Source organism: Coenobita brevimanus, chromosome 89 (assembly GCF_032717465.1).
Source record: "Coenobita brevimanus isolate Jiangsu-jjx chromosome 89, ASM3271746v2, whole genome shotgun sequence".
Lineage (NCBI taxonomy): Eukaryota > Metazoa > Arthropoda > Malacostraca > Decapoda > Coenobitidae > Coenobita > Coenobita brevimanus.
In genome coordinates this window covers 17,719,573-17,734,771 of record NC_137042.1, presented here as the reverse complement: position 1 = coordinate 17,734,771, position 15,199 = coordinate 17,719,573, and positions in this window count along the sequence as shown.

Genomic DNA, 15,199 nt, shown 5'->3' with positions numbered 1-15,199 from the left:
TTCAGCTTGCAGATTAACTTTAGGAAACGGTTATAGTACACGAGTTGTCCTCCTTCAAAGTTACTGCTATCCAAAGAGAGAAAGATTTACAGCATACTGCATATTTAATCTGCTCTTCCTCTTCGAACCTGTCTCGGAAACCTATATTATGACAGAGCCCTTAGAACGTAAATGTAGGTTTGCCCAGAGAGGAACTGAAAGGATTGACATTGACATAGCTTGGCAGCTGCGCTCCTCTGCCTGGTTATACAAACACCCCTCACTCCCTCCCTGTCTCCTGAATGGGGAATGGTGAACTGCAGGCGGGGGGAGGGGTTGTAACTTCAGCCTGCAGTCTGCTGAGGGCACATTTCAGGAGAACCTAGGGTTACAACAACAACTTCAACTGCTACATATCTCTCAGTAACCACTTCACTGAATTACACCTCACAAGAGTCGAATAAAATCATCCGTCGGTAGCAAAAATGATAAAAAAAAAAAAAAAAGGACATCATCTTAGGAAGTTAAGACATACCGGTATCAAAGAAGTACCACAGTTCTGCATGTGGCAATTAAAGGAGAAAATTATAGGCTATAGCTACAGTGAAATGAAGAATGCAAGAATCAAAGTGAAATTGGAGGAGACAAGAGGGAGGAAGGGGAGAAGAAGAAGGGAGGGAGGGAGAGGGGAGAAAATTCTGAAGAGAAATGACTGGAGGTTTTTGCATTTATTTACAGCATAAAATTGTAGGTGCCGGAGACTAGACCCAGGCAGGAGGGGGGATGCGAAGGGAAGAAGGAAAACGGGGGGAGGGAAGTGGAGAGATGGAAGAAAATAAGGGGGTTCGGAAGGGAGAGGAAGGAAATTTAGGGGGAACGAAGTGGAGGAATGGAGAGTTGGGAAAGGAGGGGAAAGAGGAAGGAAGTGAAGAGATGGGAACTTAGGAGGGAGGAGTTAAAAGAGGAGAGGAATCAGGAGGGAAGCAAGAAAAACAGAGAGTGGGGAGGAGAAATTATAAGGGAATTATAAGGAAAAGAAAGGAATGAAAATGAAATGAAGAGAGAGGGAGATGGAAGAAAAGGTAATTAAGAGAGGAGAGGTGACAGGGAGTGGAGGTAGGGAAGGGGGAAACTGAGAGAAGGCAAAGGATAGGGAAAAAGAGATGAAGGAAAGAGGATAACCTGAGCGAAAGGGAAGACGATTGGACACAGAACGATTGGAAGAAATAAGCGGATGAAGCTAATGATGATGATGATGATGATGATGATGATAGAGAGAGAGAGAGAGAGAGAGAGAGAGAGAGAGAAAGCTCTTAACCCCAGAAAACACATTACGACTTTGCACATTTTTCAGACTTTTTTTTCTTAGCTTGGGAGTCGCTCTTCGTACTCTTATGGGGACGAAAAGACAAAGGGTCAACAAATAAGAAATAAGGAGGAAGAAGAGGAGGAAGATGAAGAATGATGATTACCAGACCAGTTCCTTCACATAACAGGGGTTGGGGGATGACGTACATGTAGGAGAGGGATGGAGGAGTACAAAGGGGAAAAAATTCAGTCATACGTCACACTGGAGATCATCACGAACGAAAAATATGAATATTGCTCTTCGAGACAATTACTTTAAACAATGATGTTTTCATCAGGAAATGCCAAACAAAAACGAAATTACAGACAAAAGTAAATTGCGGCCAGACACACCAACCATTCCAAAGTAACGAAAGTTTGGTGCTAATTTTGAAATCCTTTATGCATCCATACTTTACCGAGTGCACTTAGGAAGAACTGATAACGTGATGCATGTTACCGAACAGCAAGGCTATTTGTAAAACTAATTACACTAAAGATCTAACCAGTGTTTGCGAGAAAAGGAAAGAAAAGAGAAAGTCCCTCCTCCACCTCTGACCACCATTCCCTCCGATATAGTAGCTCACAGGACGATAGACAACTCCATGATAGATGAGGAAGTGGAGGGGAAGAAGGGGAAGGAAATCATAGTTAAAGAAGGAAGGAAAATATGTACAGAGAGGAAGAAAAAAATTAGAGGATGAATATGGGAATATGTGAGGCGAGGAAGGGAGGGATAATGGCTGAAGTAGAGAAAAGAATAGGCAGGAAGGACCGAACAAACGAGGAAGAGCATAGGAAGGAAAGGGAGGATGAGCGCAGCAGAGGAGGAAGTGCAAGGAGAGAGGAGGGGGCGGGGAAGGAATGGACAGAGGAGGAAGTGAAAGGGGTTAGAGAAGATATATACGAGGGAGGGAGTGGAAGGAGAGAAGAGGTAAGAAGGAAGAGAATGTAAGGGGATGAAGGAAAGGACTGAGAAGAAAGTAGGTGAAAGAAAAGAGAAGCGGAGAATGGCATTACGTGGGAAGGGAATGAGGAGGAGGACACTTGAGAAAGAAGAACTAAGATGGTGAATGCTGAAAACCAGGAAGGAATAGTGGAGGAAAAAGGAAGAGTAGGAGAAAATGATGATAATGGTGGAAGAAGTACTGATGGAAGAGGAGGAGGATAAAAGGGTGACCTCTCAGGAAATGGAGAAGATGGAAAAGAAATGGGAAATGGCGAAAGGAGGACGGAGCAGACATGAATAAGAAACAATAAAATCAGCCAACAAACGTGGAGAAGAGAAAATAATAACTGGAGAAGCACGCGAAATACAAAGGCGAAAAGAACAGAAAAAAGGGACTACAGACGAAAAGGAGGATCCCAGGAATTAACGGGACTAGAAGAAGAGCGCTGATTCTCGGCCATTGTGCACATTTTGTTTCATATCTAACCGTGAGAGGGCCTTGTATGTTTGCACATGACTAATACTGTTTCATTGATAACAGGGAAACAATTTTAATCGTCATAGCAAGGCAGTGTTAATTTGAAGAAATACAAATAGGTAATTCATAGAATAAAATGTGGCATGTCCATAGATCATTAGTAAATACAACGATTTACTAAGTAAAAGGACCAAGCGATGCATGGGGTCCCTTAGAAGTAAAAATCAAACGCGAGACTAAAATGAGGAATGAAAGACACATGAAGCGGCTTTGTTTTGTGCGCACGGAGACCCTACTCATGAAAAGCCTCTTAAATCTAAAAATAGCTCGAGGAAGTCATGCTGCATTGTCACACTTTCAGATGGTCGTCCAGGAACCCTCTATTTACAGGGCGAGGGGGAGGGGAAGGTTAGGGAGGAGTGGTGGTGGGTGGAGGTCAGGGGTGGTCATGGGCCTTCCTCTCCCCCGGCAATCCACTCACCGATGACCCCTCAACCTTCATCTCGCTAATGCCTTACTAGAGCCTGACGCCACATATCTCGCTCACTCCTGCTAAGGGTAATAACGAGTCATTGCAATAATGTGTTTACATGGCTTCAGTGCTTACGTCATTCAGCTGAGGGAAAGATTCGAAACTACCATTCCTTGCCAATAGTAGTAAAGACTTTGTATCACCGCTCAAGTTGATACATTGTTTCAAGAGAACGTAATGTAGACGGTACTCGTTCACTTTAACTAGGCATAAAATTATCGTCTCTCCATCTTGCGTGCGGAATTATGACAAAAGGTTAAGAGTAAAATATGGTAGTTTCAGACCAGTGCTGTGGGAAGGATGTAACGCCGCAGTATTGTCACTGTCACCTGTACCCTTATGTTTACTGAATCAATAATCTTCGTCTGCAATGAGGTACAGGAAGTAAGCTGTAAAAGGGCAAAAATCTTCTCCAAGTTAAAATGACTGAAGTATAGTTTAACAGCGAGTAAACTACAATTTAAAAAACCGGCAAACGCAGGAACAGTCAGAGCGTCTTTAGCCCCTTAGAAGACAGATGTTTCCTTCAGCTGATAAATATGGTGTGGCGTTAGAACAACAAGCCTAACTATGGCCACTCACTCGGCATAAATGAAGCTAAACTGTAATATACATCATGCTGGCTGGTTCGCTGTGCCCCCCCCTCATCCTCCGCCTTCTTTTTTTCTTTTCTTTTTTGTACTCTTTTTCTCGTTTGTGTTATGCTTGTAGCGGTGTGTGTGTGTGTGTGTGTGTGTGTGTGTGTGTGTGTGTGTGTGTGTGTGTGTGTGTGTGTGTGTGTGTGTGTGTGTGTGCTTCAATCGATTTCTTAGTGGACAGGGTGAGAGGTAGCCCATATAGAAACCTCCTGTGTGTTTTTTTTTTTAGAACATAAGATCAAAGGTCAAGGTCATGGGCATGATCAAACCGTGACCTACCAAAATTAGCTTCATCATCTTTTATCCAGTTTCGACACAAGCTTCAGGAAATGACTGGGAATGAGAAAAGAATGAAGTGTTTTATTTTGAGAACAATCAGCATAAGGTCAAGGTCACAGAACAAAGCCACAAAGTTCGACCCTTGTGAGTTTTCATCTGATTTTATCCGAACCTGAAGAAATGTTGAGGGTCGGAGAAGGAATAGATTCACTGTTATTTTAAAACAATAGGTTAAAGATCAATGTCCACAGTCAACTTAAACAGTTTTTAACCGATTTACAGCTAACTTTGGTCGGGTAAGAACAGTGGGATTCAGTTTTGCGAACAACCAGTCACGGGTAAAGATCTCAGGCTAGGTAAAAGTTCGACCCATGTTTCAGTGCGTAAACAAAAGAACTAAAACAATTTTGATCTGATTTGAATGAAACTTGGTGGATGAGTTGAGGATCACCCAAGAGTATGACCTGTTGTTTTTCAGAGATGGGTCAGAGTCGCACGGCAAGATTAACATAAGTATATTTTATCTTATGCAAACTGAACTTTTCTGAAGGTTTCCAACTTAAAACAAGAAGAACTAAATTCGATTTTGAGAAGTCAAAGTCAAGGTCACAGGGAAATATCAAAGTTCATGGTCACTGGAAAAAGTCAAATAAAACAATTCTGATCTAATGAACCAAAGTTGGTGGAAGGATTAACAGTTGGGTAGGAATAAAGTTGGTGGAAGGATTAACAGTTAGGCAGGAATAAAGTTGGTGGAAGGATTAACAGTTAGGCAGGAATAAAGTTGGTGGAAGGATTAACAGTTGGGTAGGAATAACGGGACAGTTGAGAGTAATCCATCGAGGGTTAAAGTTACAGAGTCAAATATTCGACCCCTAGAACGGTTGGTGGACGTGGATGTTGCACTCTTTCAGTGTTCCGTCTTGTTTTTATTGATTTTACAGAATTCGGTAAAATAATGAGATTGAACCCGCTCATTTTTAAAATAAAAACAGGGCGATGTATATTTAAAACAGCCAGTATGATTTGAAGATAAAACCACTGTGCAATATGCTTTGGTGATGTAAAAGCATTTTGATCAGATCGAGAATGGTATGAAGCCGACCATCACCCTGTCCCCAGAGATAGATGTTCTTTTACTGTATAGGCTGTATAGTAGATCAAACAAACCTGCATGCTGGGTAAAGAAACCAGGGCGGTATACGATTTTAACCAGCCTGTCGGTAAGCATGTCTTCATAGCTGTAAGTTTTCAAGAATCGTTGTATTTTCTCATTCAGTTTTATCCACTCTAGGTTGCTTTTGCCGTAGTTGAAAGCTGTGTCAGTGGAGATAACGTATATGGAAAAACTGGCATTCACAACTCAGGGTTATGAAATGTGTATGAATATGGAACTTTGTGATCATGACGTTAGCACAGCACAGTTCCAAAACAAGCAGAGGGAGTGTAAGGTAACAGAAATTCAATGCTTCAAGAGATTACTTGCACACAAGCAATAAGCATTACTAACACATCAGCAGCAACAGCATTATCATAATCATCATCGTCATAATCTTAACCACAATGCCTACCTAAGAAGAGGTAAGGCAGGATCCAGAAACAAAGGAAAATTATAAAAAGTAAAACTGTCAATAGTATGAGCAGTGAAATGAAAAATACTGTTATATCGACACATCATTCAAGCCTCTGAAATCCTGGCTTCAACTTCATCTTAATATTAGCATTAATGAATTTAGGGAATGATAAACACATAACTGTGATCATAAAACGAATTTTGAAATAAACTCAAAAGAGAGAGAATATTATCGACATTAACAAAACTGTTAATACGACATTGTCTAGGTATTCAGGGGTACAAACATGGCTTCCAAAGAACACAATTCGGTTGGAGAGAGAGAGAGAGAGAGGAAATTGTGATAGAGCCTAAAATAACTATGGGTTGTGCAGAATGTAAAACAATTGCAAGCACTTATTAAGAGTGCACTTAAGGCAACACCGCAAATTACACCAGGGCTAGCGGCCTCATCTTGCACGCACGCACGCACGCTTCGGAGGGGGGAGGGGGGGGGAAACTGGAAGGAGTAGGGAAAGGGGGAAAGTTGGGGTTGGGGAAGGGAACAGCCGAAAGAAAAGGGAGTGTGACGGGAATGAGGAGAGACAGGGAGGAGAAGAATCCGCTGGAGAGACGGGGGGAAAGTAGTAAAAGGAAAAGGGAAGGAGTAGAGTTTATTTTTGTAACCCCAGGCCCATCTGACATGTGAAGCCAGTGGATTGCAGGTTGAAGTTGCCCCTCTTCTACTGTCCAACATCCTCTTACAGTCCAACATTCTCCTACTATCCAACATTCTCCTACTATCCAACATCACATCATCCTGCAATCCAGCATCCTCCTATCGAAGAGTAAAGAGAGTTGAGGGATGTTCGTATACCAATGCCACCACGTGAAGACGTTTACCTTCAACACTGAATGGCGTAGAGAGAAATAGGAAGTAGAGTAAAAGGGAGAGATGGTGAAAGGAAGACAGAGAGAAATGAAGAATCAAGTTAGAGGGAGAGGTGATGGAGAAGGGAGACCAGGGAAACATGGGAAGGAGTACAGTAAAGGGGAGAGATGGAGAAGGGAAAACCATGAGAATTGGTATACGTACAATTAGGGGGAAGGATGGAGCAGAGGAGTGAGAAGGAGAGACTAGAATTAAAGTAAGAAAGAGAGAGAGGGAGGGAGAGAGAGAGAGAGAGAGAGAGAGAATGTGGTGACGAATATATATATATATATATATATATATATATATATATATATATATATATATATATATATATATATATATATATATATATATATATATATATATATATATATACACAGTATAGTATAATTCCTATTGTGAAGTGCAGAAACCGTTGTTTCATGCAATTACTGTATATCCTAGGAATATCCCTTGTGTAATTACAGTGGTGGTTGTGTAGGAGGGGGGATCCGCCAAGACATGAATTACAGGACAAAGGAGATAAAAAGGTTAGGCACCCCTTCCGTAGCAAAATTTGGCGAGAGTGACGAAGTGGCTCAGGGTAGACTGTCACACACTGCCTCACTCAGGCTCTTCCAGGGCCTCACACCAACCCCATATTTTTTCCTTTTCCATCTCTTCTCCTTACTAGAGCAACTTTATAAATAAATCAGTGATTGAGGAGGAAATTTCCGGTAAATGTTGGCGCTGAATGAAGAATTAAACGTGCCAAGCATCTGCCCAAAAATACGAGTACATTACTACTAATCATCACCGTCTCAACTCAGTTTCTCGTAATTATATGAAGTGGAAAATGGCTCTACGGTTCTTTGAGCAAGCTGGGCACATGAATCAGAGGGAAAAAGAAGACTCAGATGCATTTTCTTTAAGTACCTGATAAAATTCTCTGAGCTAGGTAATGAAAGAGGAAAAAAGTTTGGATCATTCATTTCTGGTTATTAGTCCGGATTTTCATTGGTCAACCCTGAATAGTTTTCCTTATCAGTTTTTACCAGCCACCACTTTCTTCAGTCACCCAACACAATCACCCACCAAAAAGATTCTCCTATGCCATTAATTCGCAGCTGTCTAAACAAAGCTGTAAGCGGTCATCCATCGTCTACCTTTCACCTATCGCCAATAAGTGCTCATTCCGACAGTCGATATTTAACTGACATCACTGACACTGCCTCCACTGTGCCACTATTACAATCACCACCACTCTTTCTCTATCACATTCACACCCACTCCATTACAATCATCACAACCGCCATAACCACCCCACTCTTTTTCCTTCATCTGCACCAGCACCCTGCCACTGTTTCCATCACTACCATCACCACTCCCCCACCATCATCACCACGAGGACATTGACATTGTTACCATCATCGCTACTTTTACATCCACCAACGCCATTTTCGCACTCACTCCATCACCGCAGCGCTTTTACATCAGTACAACCACCATCACTACCGCCACCACTTTTACGCCATCACCATCACCGCCACACCACCACCACCTTCGTACCACCTTTACCTCCACCACCACCACCACCACCACCACCACCACCACCACCACCACCACAGCTGCCACATCACCACAGCTGCCACATCACCACCACCACAGCCGCCACATCACCACCACCACAGCTGCCACATCACTACCACCACAACTGCTACATCACCATCACCACACTGCCACATCACTACCACCACAACTGCCACATCACCACCACCACCACCACCACCACCACCACCACCACAACAACAACAACAACAACAACAACAACAACAAAACGCCACACCACCACCACTACCAACATCGATGGCGTACTCAAGTTATAACTCTTATACGAGTAAAGGCCACGTCCAGGCGATGTATAACGTAGTCCCTTTCCACTCTCGCCCTCCTCCTCGCTGCTCGACGACTGGGTGGTGACGTGGGCCAACCACAAAACGAAGTGCTACCCTCTAAGCTGGTGTAGGTGAAGTTGGGCTCCTATAAACCCCAGGCAAATTGGTACGAAATAGGAACAGATTCTGTACCTAACGATCCATAGAAAGCGATGTGGTTCTGACTGAAGGGTCTCGTAGTGAAAACTTGGGAGTGACAGACCTGCATGACTTTGGGTTATTCGAGTATCTGCCTTGCTTCTTGAGAGTTCTTGCACCCCCACTTTACTTTTCCCACATCACAACCACCATCATTACCCTCACCACCACCTCCGTCACCAGCATTCAATCGCCACCATTAATACTGCCACGTCCGTTATCATTGTCAGTTCTGCGATGCAGGGTGGTATTAATTTCTGCACCTCGCCGTATACCGTTTTGCGAGATGCAGCCTGTCTGTGTGTACTTTAACTCCTCCAATGCTGTTTCATGAATCTGAATGAAACTGCCCAGGTGAGTTAGTCTGGTTACTAGTTCAGCTAGGTACAGTTTTGTCGCATGCATGACTCTATTGTGACCCCCACTCAAACGTATGGAAGCGAAGTTTGGACCTTGCTGGAAGGACACAAATCAAGAGTGAAAACAATGGAAGGAAAGACACAAATCGAGTGAAAACAATGGAAATGAGTTATTTGAGAGGAACATGTGAAGTTGTATGGAGAGAATGACTGACAAGTGAGGATGTGAAGGAGCGTTGTGGTGTGGATGTGGTGTGATAGAAAGCGTTAGGAGAAATACATTGAGGTGGCTTGGCCATGCGGAGAGGATGGAGAGCGACAGACTGACTAGGAGAGTGTATGTGAGTAAGCTGGAGGGGGGCAGAGGAAGGGGGAGACCGAGGATGAGATAGAGAAATGGAGTAAAGAGGTATATAAAAGAGGGGGATGTAAGTTGGGGGGGTAGGCAGCGAAATGACAGGGGACAGGGCGACATGGAGGTGACTTGTTTGTGGCCACCCTTAAGGGATTAAGACGTCTGGCAATAGGCAGATAGTTTGATAAATAGATAGTGAGCTCCCCCACTGTTTCTTGGGGGTCAGTCTTTCTCCTAAAAATACAAGCGATTAGAAATAGGGAGGAGTGAGTACAATGACTTCAACGATATCGGCATACATATCACAGGATTGGGTATGCAGCTCAATGTTTTCTCCGAATGCACGTGAAGAAACTGCACCTCTACTTTCTTGCTACTACCTTCACCATAAGTACCACTACTACAATCATCATCCTAGCCACTACGACCATCATAACCATTACGACTATTAACACCATCATTACACAACTATTATCACAGTCACTGTCACCTTCACCACCATTAGCACCGTCACAGCTATATTAACATTGCCACCATCATTACCAGCACTAGCGCCACCACCGGTATCATCACACCACCACCACCGTCACCATTAACATTATCACCACCAATAGCATCACCACCAGCACCATCATTACCATCATCACCACTTGAACCATTATCACTACCCCTGCCATCAGTACTACCACCACCACCATCACCACCTCCGCTAAAACCTTAACACTACCAGTATCACCAACTTTACCATCACCACCACCACCTGTTTCCACTACCATCACTACCACCACCACCTGTTTCACCACCATTACCACCCCTGCGATCAACATTACCATCACCACCACATATTTCCAAATTTTTACCACCATCATTCCACATCCACCATCACCACCACTGCTATTGCCACCACCATCAGCACTATCATTTCCACCACCACCACGGCCAGGGCAACAGACTAATACCAGCTGACACTCGGACACCCCAGCACGGCCACAAAACACAGCGTGAGGGACAACCATAATCAGAGAGCGGCGGGTGGGCGAGTGGAGGGGGGAGTGGATTGCTTGTTTGTGGCGTGGGTAATGGAGAGGGTTTGTGAGTGGAGCTTTGATGGACGCTTTACACGATGGCTTTTTTCATGGCGAAATGAGTGGGTGTTTGGCATCAATAGAACGGTGACTGGGAAGATTTGTAACACAGCTTCATTAGATTGCTTGGGTTTAGTGTCATATTAATGTATCTAAATAAGCTGGCTGAGATAGATAGTGCTTTGACAGTGAAAGGATTAGTGGTTGGTCATTCATTTTTAGTGAAGTACGAAAGGATAGAAAGGGCAACGCGTGTTTGTGCTCTGGGAACTGGGGATAGTTTCTGATTCCACAGCGATGTTTGCATGCTCATTTTACGCGTATTTTGCATTTTGTCCTACGTTCTTAATGGCTATGAATTTCCCACACAGTGACATGCGTTCACTCCATGGCCAACCATAAATACGGTCCATGGTAAGACAGATGTAGATGAACGTGGAAAAGGCAGAATTCAGTATTCGTCATTTTCTCTTGCACTTTAGAAACATATATTTTTCTTGTCATTCTCTGTAACTAACATGCATTCTTCATTACACTCTGATGTGTATGGAAATTGGTAAGTGTACATGCCAATTTCTGTACCAAAATCCATGTGTCAGATTGTTAAACTTATCTGTCAGATTCACAGTAGTCGATTTAACTTTTTCAGCACGATTGCAGAAATCTCATTCAGTTCTTACCAGTTGAAGACAGTATTCTCAACTAAATGGAAACCACTTGTAAGAAAAATGTTAAAAGGGTTCTATGTTAAGCCACATACTATCAAAACAATGTCCCTCCAAAAGGTGAATCTCCAGGTGGTATCGACAATAAAATATACAGACGTCCTTATAAGGAAGAGGGTTAATGAATGGCCCTGCTGGATGTATAAACTGGACGACTATATGAACCCGCATCTGTCCGCCTGATTGGCCAACTAATTGGTGGCTGACTGTCCAGGTGACTAGGTGACCTCTCGATTAACGGGCTGGTTGGCTGCTCAAACGTGAAATGAACTTGTTACAGACAGCACCTCCGTCCTTATCTGAGAGAGAGAGAGAGAGAGAGAGAGATTAAACACACACCCATTACCAGTCTTCGTAACTGGCTCTGTGGCACCTCTTAATAGTAGTCAAGTCCCCTCACGTCTTCATATAAGCAAGCATGAAAGTAGAGAGAGAGAGGGAGGGGGGATTTTTGTTGTTGTTGTTGATATAGTGACCCTGAGCTCAGCTGGACGAGACCCAGTGAGCTGCAGACTAAAATTGCTCTTCTGCCGAAGTTGCCTTTCGCCTGCAGCCCACCATCTTTTCGAGGGATGGGAAGGGAGATGAACGTTTGTTAAACTAGGCAGTACAGCCGCATGGTTATATCAATGCCACCACGTGAAGGAATCCCTCTGCAGCACAAAGGAGAGAAAGATTTTAACGTCAAGACTGTGAAAATATAGACAAACTTGGGACTGATGACTGCAGTGATAGACATACACAGACACAGACAGATAATGACAGACAGACAAACAGTGACAGAGAGAAATAGACAAAGACAGAATGGCAGGCAGAGAGAGAGAGAGAGAGAGAGAGAGAGAGAGAGAGAGAGAGAGACAGAGAGACAGACAGACAGACAGAGACAGGACTAGACAGACAGACCGAGACAAAGACAGAGAGAGGGACAGAGCCAGAGAGACAGTTAGACAGACGGAATGTGTTTGCCTATGATATTACCAACAACAGTGATATTCTTTGCTCCCAGGGAACATTAGTGAACGTCTGGAGCTGTCACTCTTGCTCTTGCTGCGGGTTACTGATCAGGTGCCGCACATCAGTCCCTGTCAGGCAAGGGGAGGCGGGAGGGGAGGCAGGGAGGGGTGAAGGTGGGGGGTAGGCAGGTGGGTAAATGGGAGAGAGGTAGAGGGAAACGAGAAAAGGGGGGGGGGATAGACGAGGAGGGGAAGAGGTGGAGAGGGAGACAAGTGGGGAGGTGGGAGAGGAGATAGAGATGGTGAGGGGTGAGAAAGAGGAACAAGGAGTGTAGGAGAGAGGGTATAAATGAAGCAGCTTCAAAAGAGGAGACAGAGGGTTGGACAGGTATGGGACAGGGGTAACAAGACAGATGAAGCGGCTGGTGAAAAGCAAAAGGTGGTGGTGAGGGAGGGATGGAAGGATAGAATGAAGAGGGCTTGTGAGGAGGCAGGAGACAGGTGGGAAAGGGGTAGGTATATGGCAGTAAAGAGGCAGGAGTGGGGGAGAGGCAGGGGATAAAGGAGAAGCAGGAAGCAGGCGGGATAGAGGCAGTGGATGTATGAGAGACTGGAATTGTGGGAGAAGCAGGGCGCAGGTGGGAAAGAGGCAGGGGGAAGGTGGGGGTGAGACATGTGGATGACTGAGGGGTATGAGGTGGGTGGGGAAGAAGTAGGTGGCGGATGAGGAGAGCCAGTTATACGTGGGTAAGAGGCAGAGGTAGGTAGGGAAGAGGAAGAGGGTAGAGGAAAGAGGGAAGGTGGTGGAAGTAGGAGGCGGATGAAAGAGACATTGGGTGGTTGGATAGGCAGGAGGAAGGTGTGGGAGAGGCAGGGGATGGCAGAGGATGGATAGGGGAATGGTGGAAAAGGGACATGGGGATGATGGAGGAGAAGCAGGGGCAAGTGAGGGTGAAGCATCAGACAGGTAAGGGTGAACCAGGGGACAGGTAAGGTAGAGGCAGAAGGCAAATAAGGTAGAAACAGGAGGCAGATGAGAGAGAAGCAGGGTACAGGTGAGAGGGAAGCAGGAGTGGGCAGATGATTAGAGAGCTGCAACTGACATTTCAAAGTGGAAGACAAGGAACAAGAAATGCAAGCAAATGAGTAGGTGTAAGCGGGAGATGCCAGTAAGCAGGTAACAATCAAATGAGGAATAAAATGATGAATCTAGGAAATAAGTGAGAGACAGGCAAGATTAGGACAGCATTGTAAGCGACAGACAAGGAAGAGAGTGTGGTACTGGACAGGGAGTCTCTTAGGGTATGGGCGGGTAACTGGTATTGAAGTATTTGAACGCGGTACCAGGATGTAGTTGAAAGATAAGCGGGATTAGGATTATAAGTGGCAAGCAAGGAGAAAGGAGGGGTGGCAGGTAGAGAGGTAGGTCATGTGATATACACTGTAGGTGGGTAGCTGGCAAAGGAATATTGAAATGAAAGAAGTAGAATGTAAGTGGGTGATAAGCAAAACCATAGAACTGACTGGGAGATAGAAAGGAAGGATGGGTAGTGGACAGAGCGAGGTATGTGGAGCATGCTGTAGGGGTGTGGTAAGCGAAGGAGCATTAAATTGCAGAAGTAGGATGTGGATGAAGGATATATAGGATAATAATTGACTCCTACAATTCGGTAATGTTTTTTTCTTTGGCATCTCCTTCTTGCTAGGGACAGGTGATTATATTCAGCTTCGGAGAGACCTTTTATATTGCAGAATTATAAATAATTTCCATGAGCCAAAACTGTGCAATTACCGTATGTCTCTTATATGCTTGTTATCGCCACTTGATTTTATTCAGCCCTGGAAACCTCGATGACAAATGGATGCTATGGAACGGAGAATCAGGATATTAATTATGAGGAACACAAAAGGTAAGCTAGAAACAACAAGCAAAATGATGCAAACGTTTATAGAAAAGCTAATTAATACTTAATGGTGTACACGTGTTCATGGTAAGCGTCTGCAGTCTCTGCAAGCCACTGCAGTAAAAGAATCACGTAGGACAGCAGTCAGTAGTGTGTTTATCTGTGGTCGCTCATCGGCCTTAGAGTGAAAGTAATATGAGGCATCTGAATACAATGGGAAAGGAAGAAGCACTCGGAAAGTGCAGCACCCGCTGCCAACAATCGGTCTATGGCCGAAAACGTGATTCTTCCCTGTGACCTTGTCCTTCGAACGATTGTTCTGAAACTAGTTTTATTTAATTCATGCCTGACCTTCAATCCTTCCACCAAGTTCGGTCCAGGCCGAATCAAATAAGTTTAAGCCGACATTTTCCTCTGCTATTGATTTTTTAACTGTTCTCAAAACATCCACTTATCCTTAGATACCCTGAACCTGTTCCAGCAAGTTAAATGATAATCGAATCAAACTACCTGAGCCAAACAGGGAGTAAATTTGACCTTGTCCTTTGGCCAGTACCTTTGACCAGCACCTTTGACCAGCTTTTCCCAAATATGAATCACGCCATCTTTCATGACCCTGAACCTTTGCATCAAGTTTGGCCTATATCGGATCCAAATTGCTTGAGGTGACCTCTTCACTGACCTTTTTTCAGCCAAGATTTTATGACATTCCTCTTATAGTCCTCAGTCATTACTCCAAATCTGATGCAGTTCCATTCCAATTTCTCTTTTCATCAAAAAAGGGAGAAAGAAGAACAGACAGACAAACCAAACCAACTTCATAAACACTTCGCGATACGCATGCGGATGCAAAATGCAGTCAAACAAGTTCAGCCAATATTGCGTCTTTTTGTGCTTTAATTTCCATTTTTTCTTCCATTTATCGAACCTGCGTCTTCCTTTGCTAGTCTTTAAGTACTTTTTTTTTTTTTGCTTCAAATTCTCCTCGCTTCTCGTCGCTACTCCTCCTTTCTTTTCACTGGCGATCCACTGTTCCGTCATCCACACGAACATTGTCC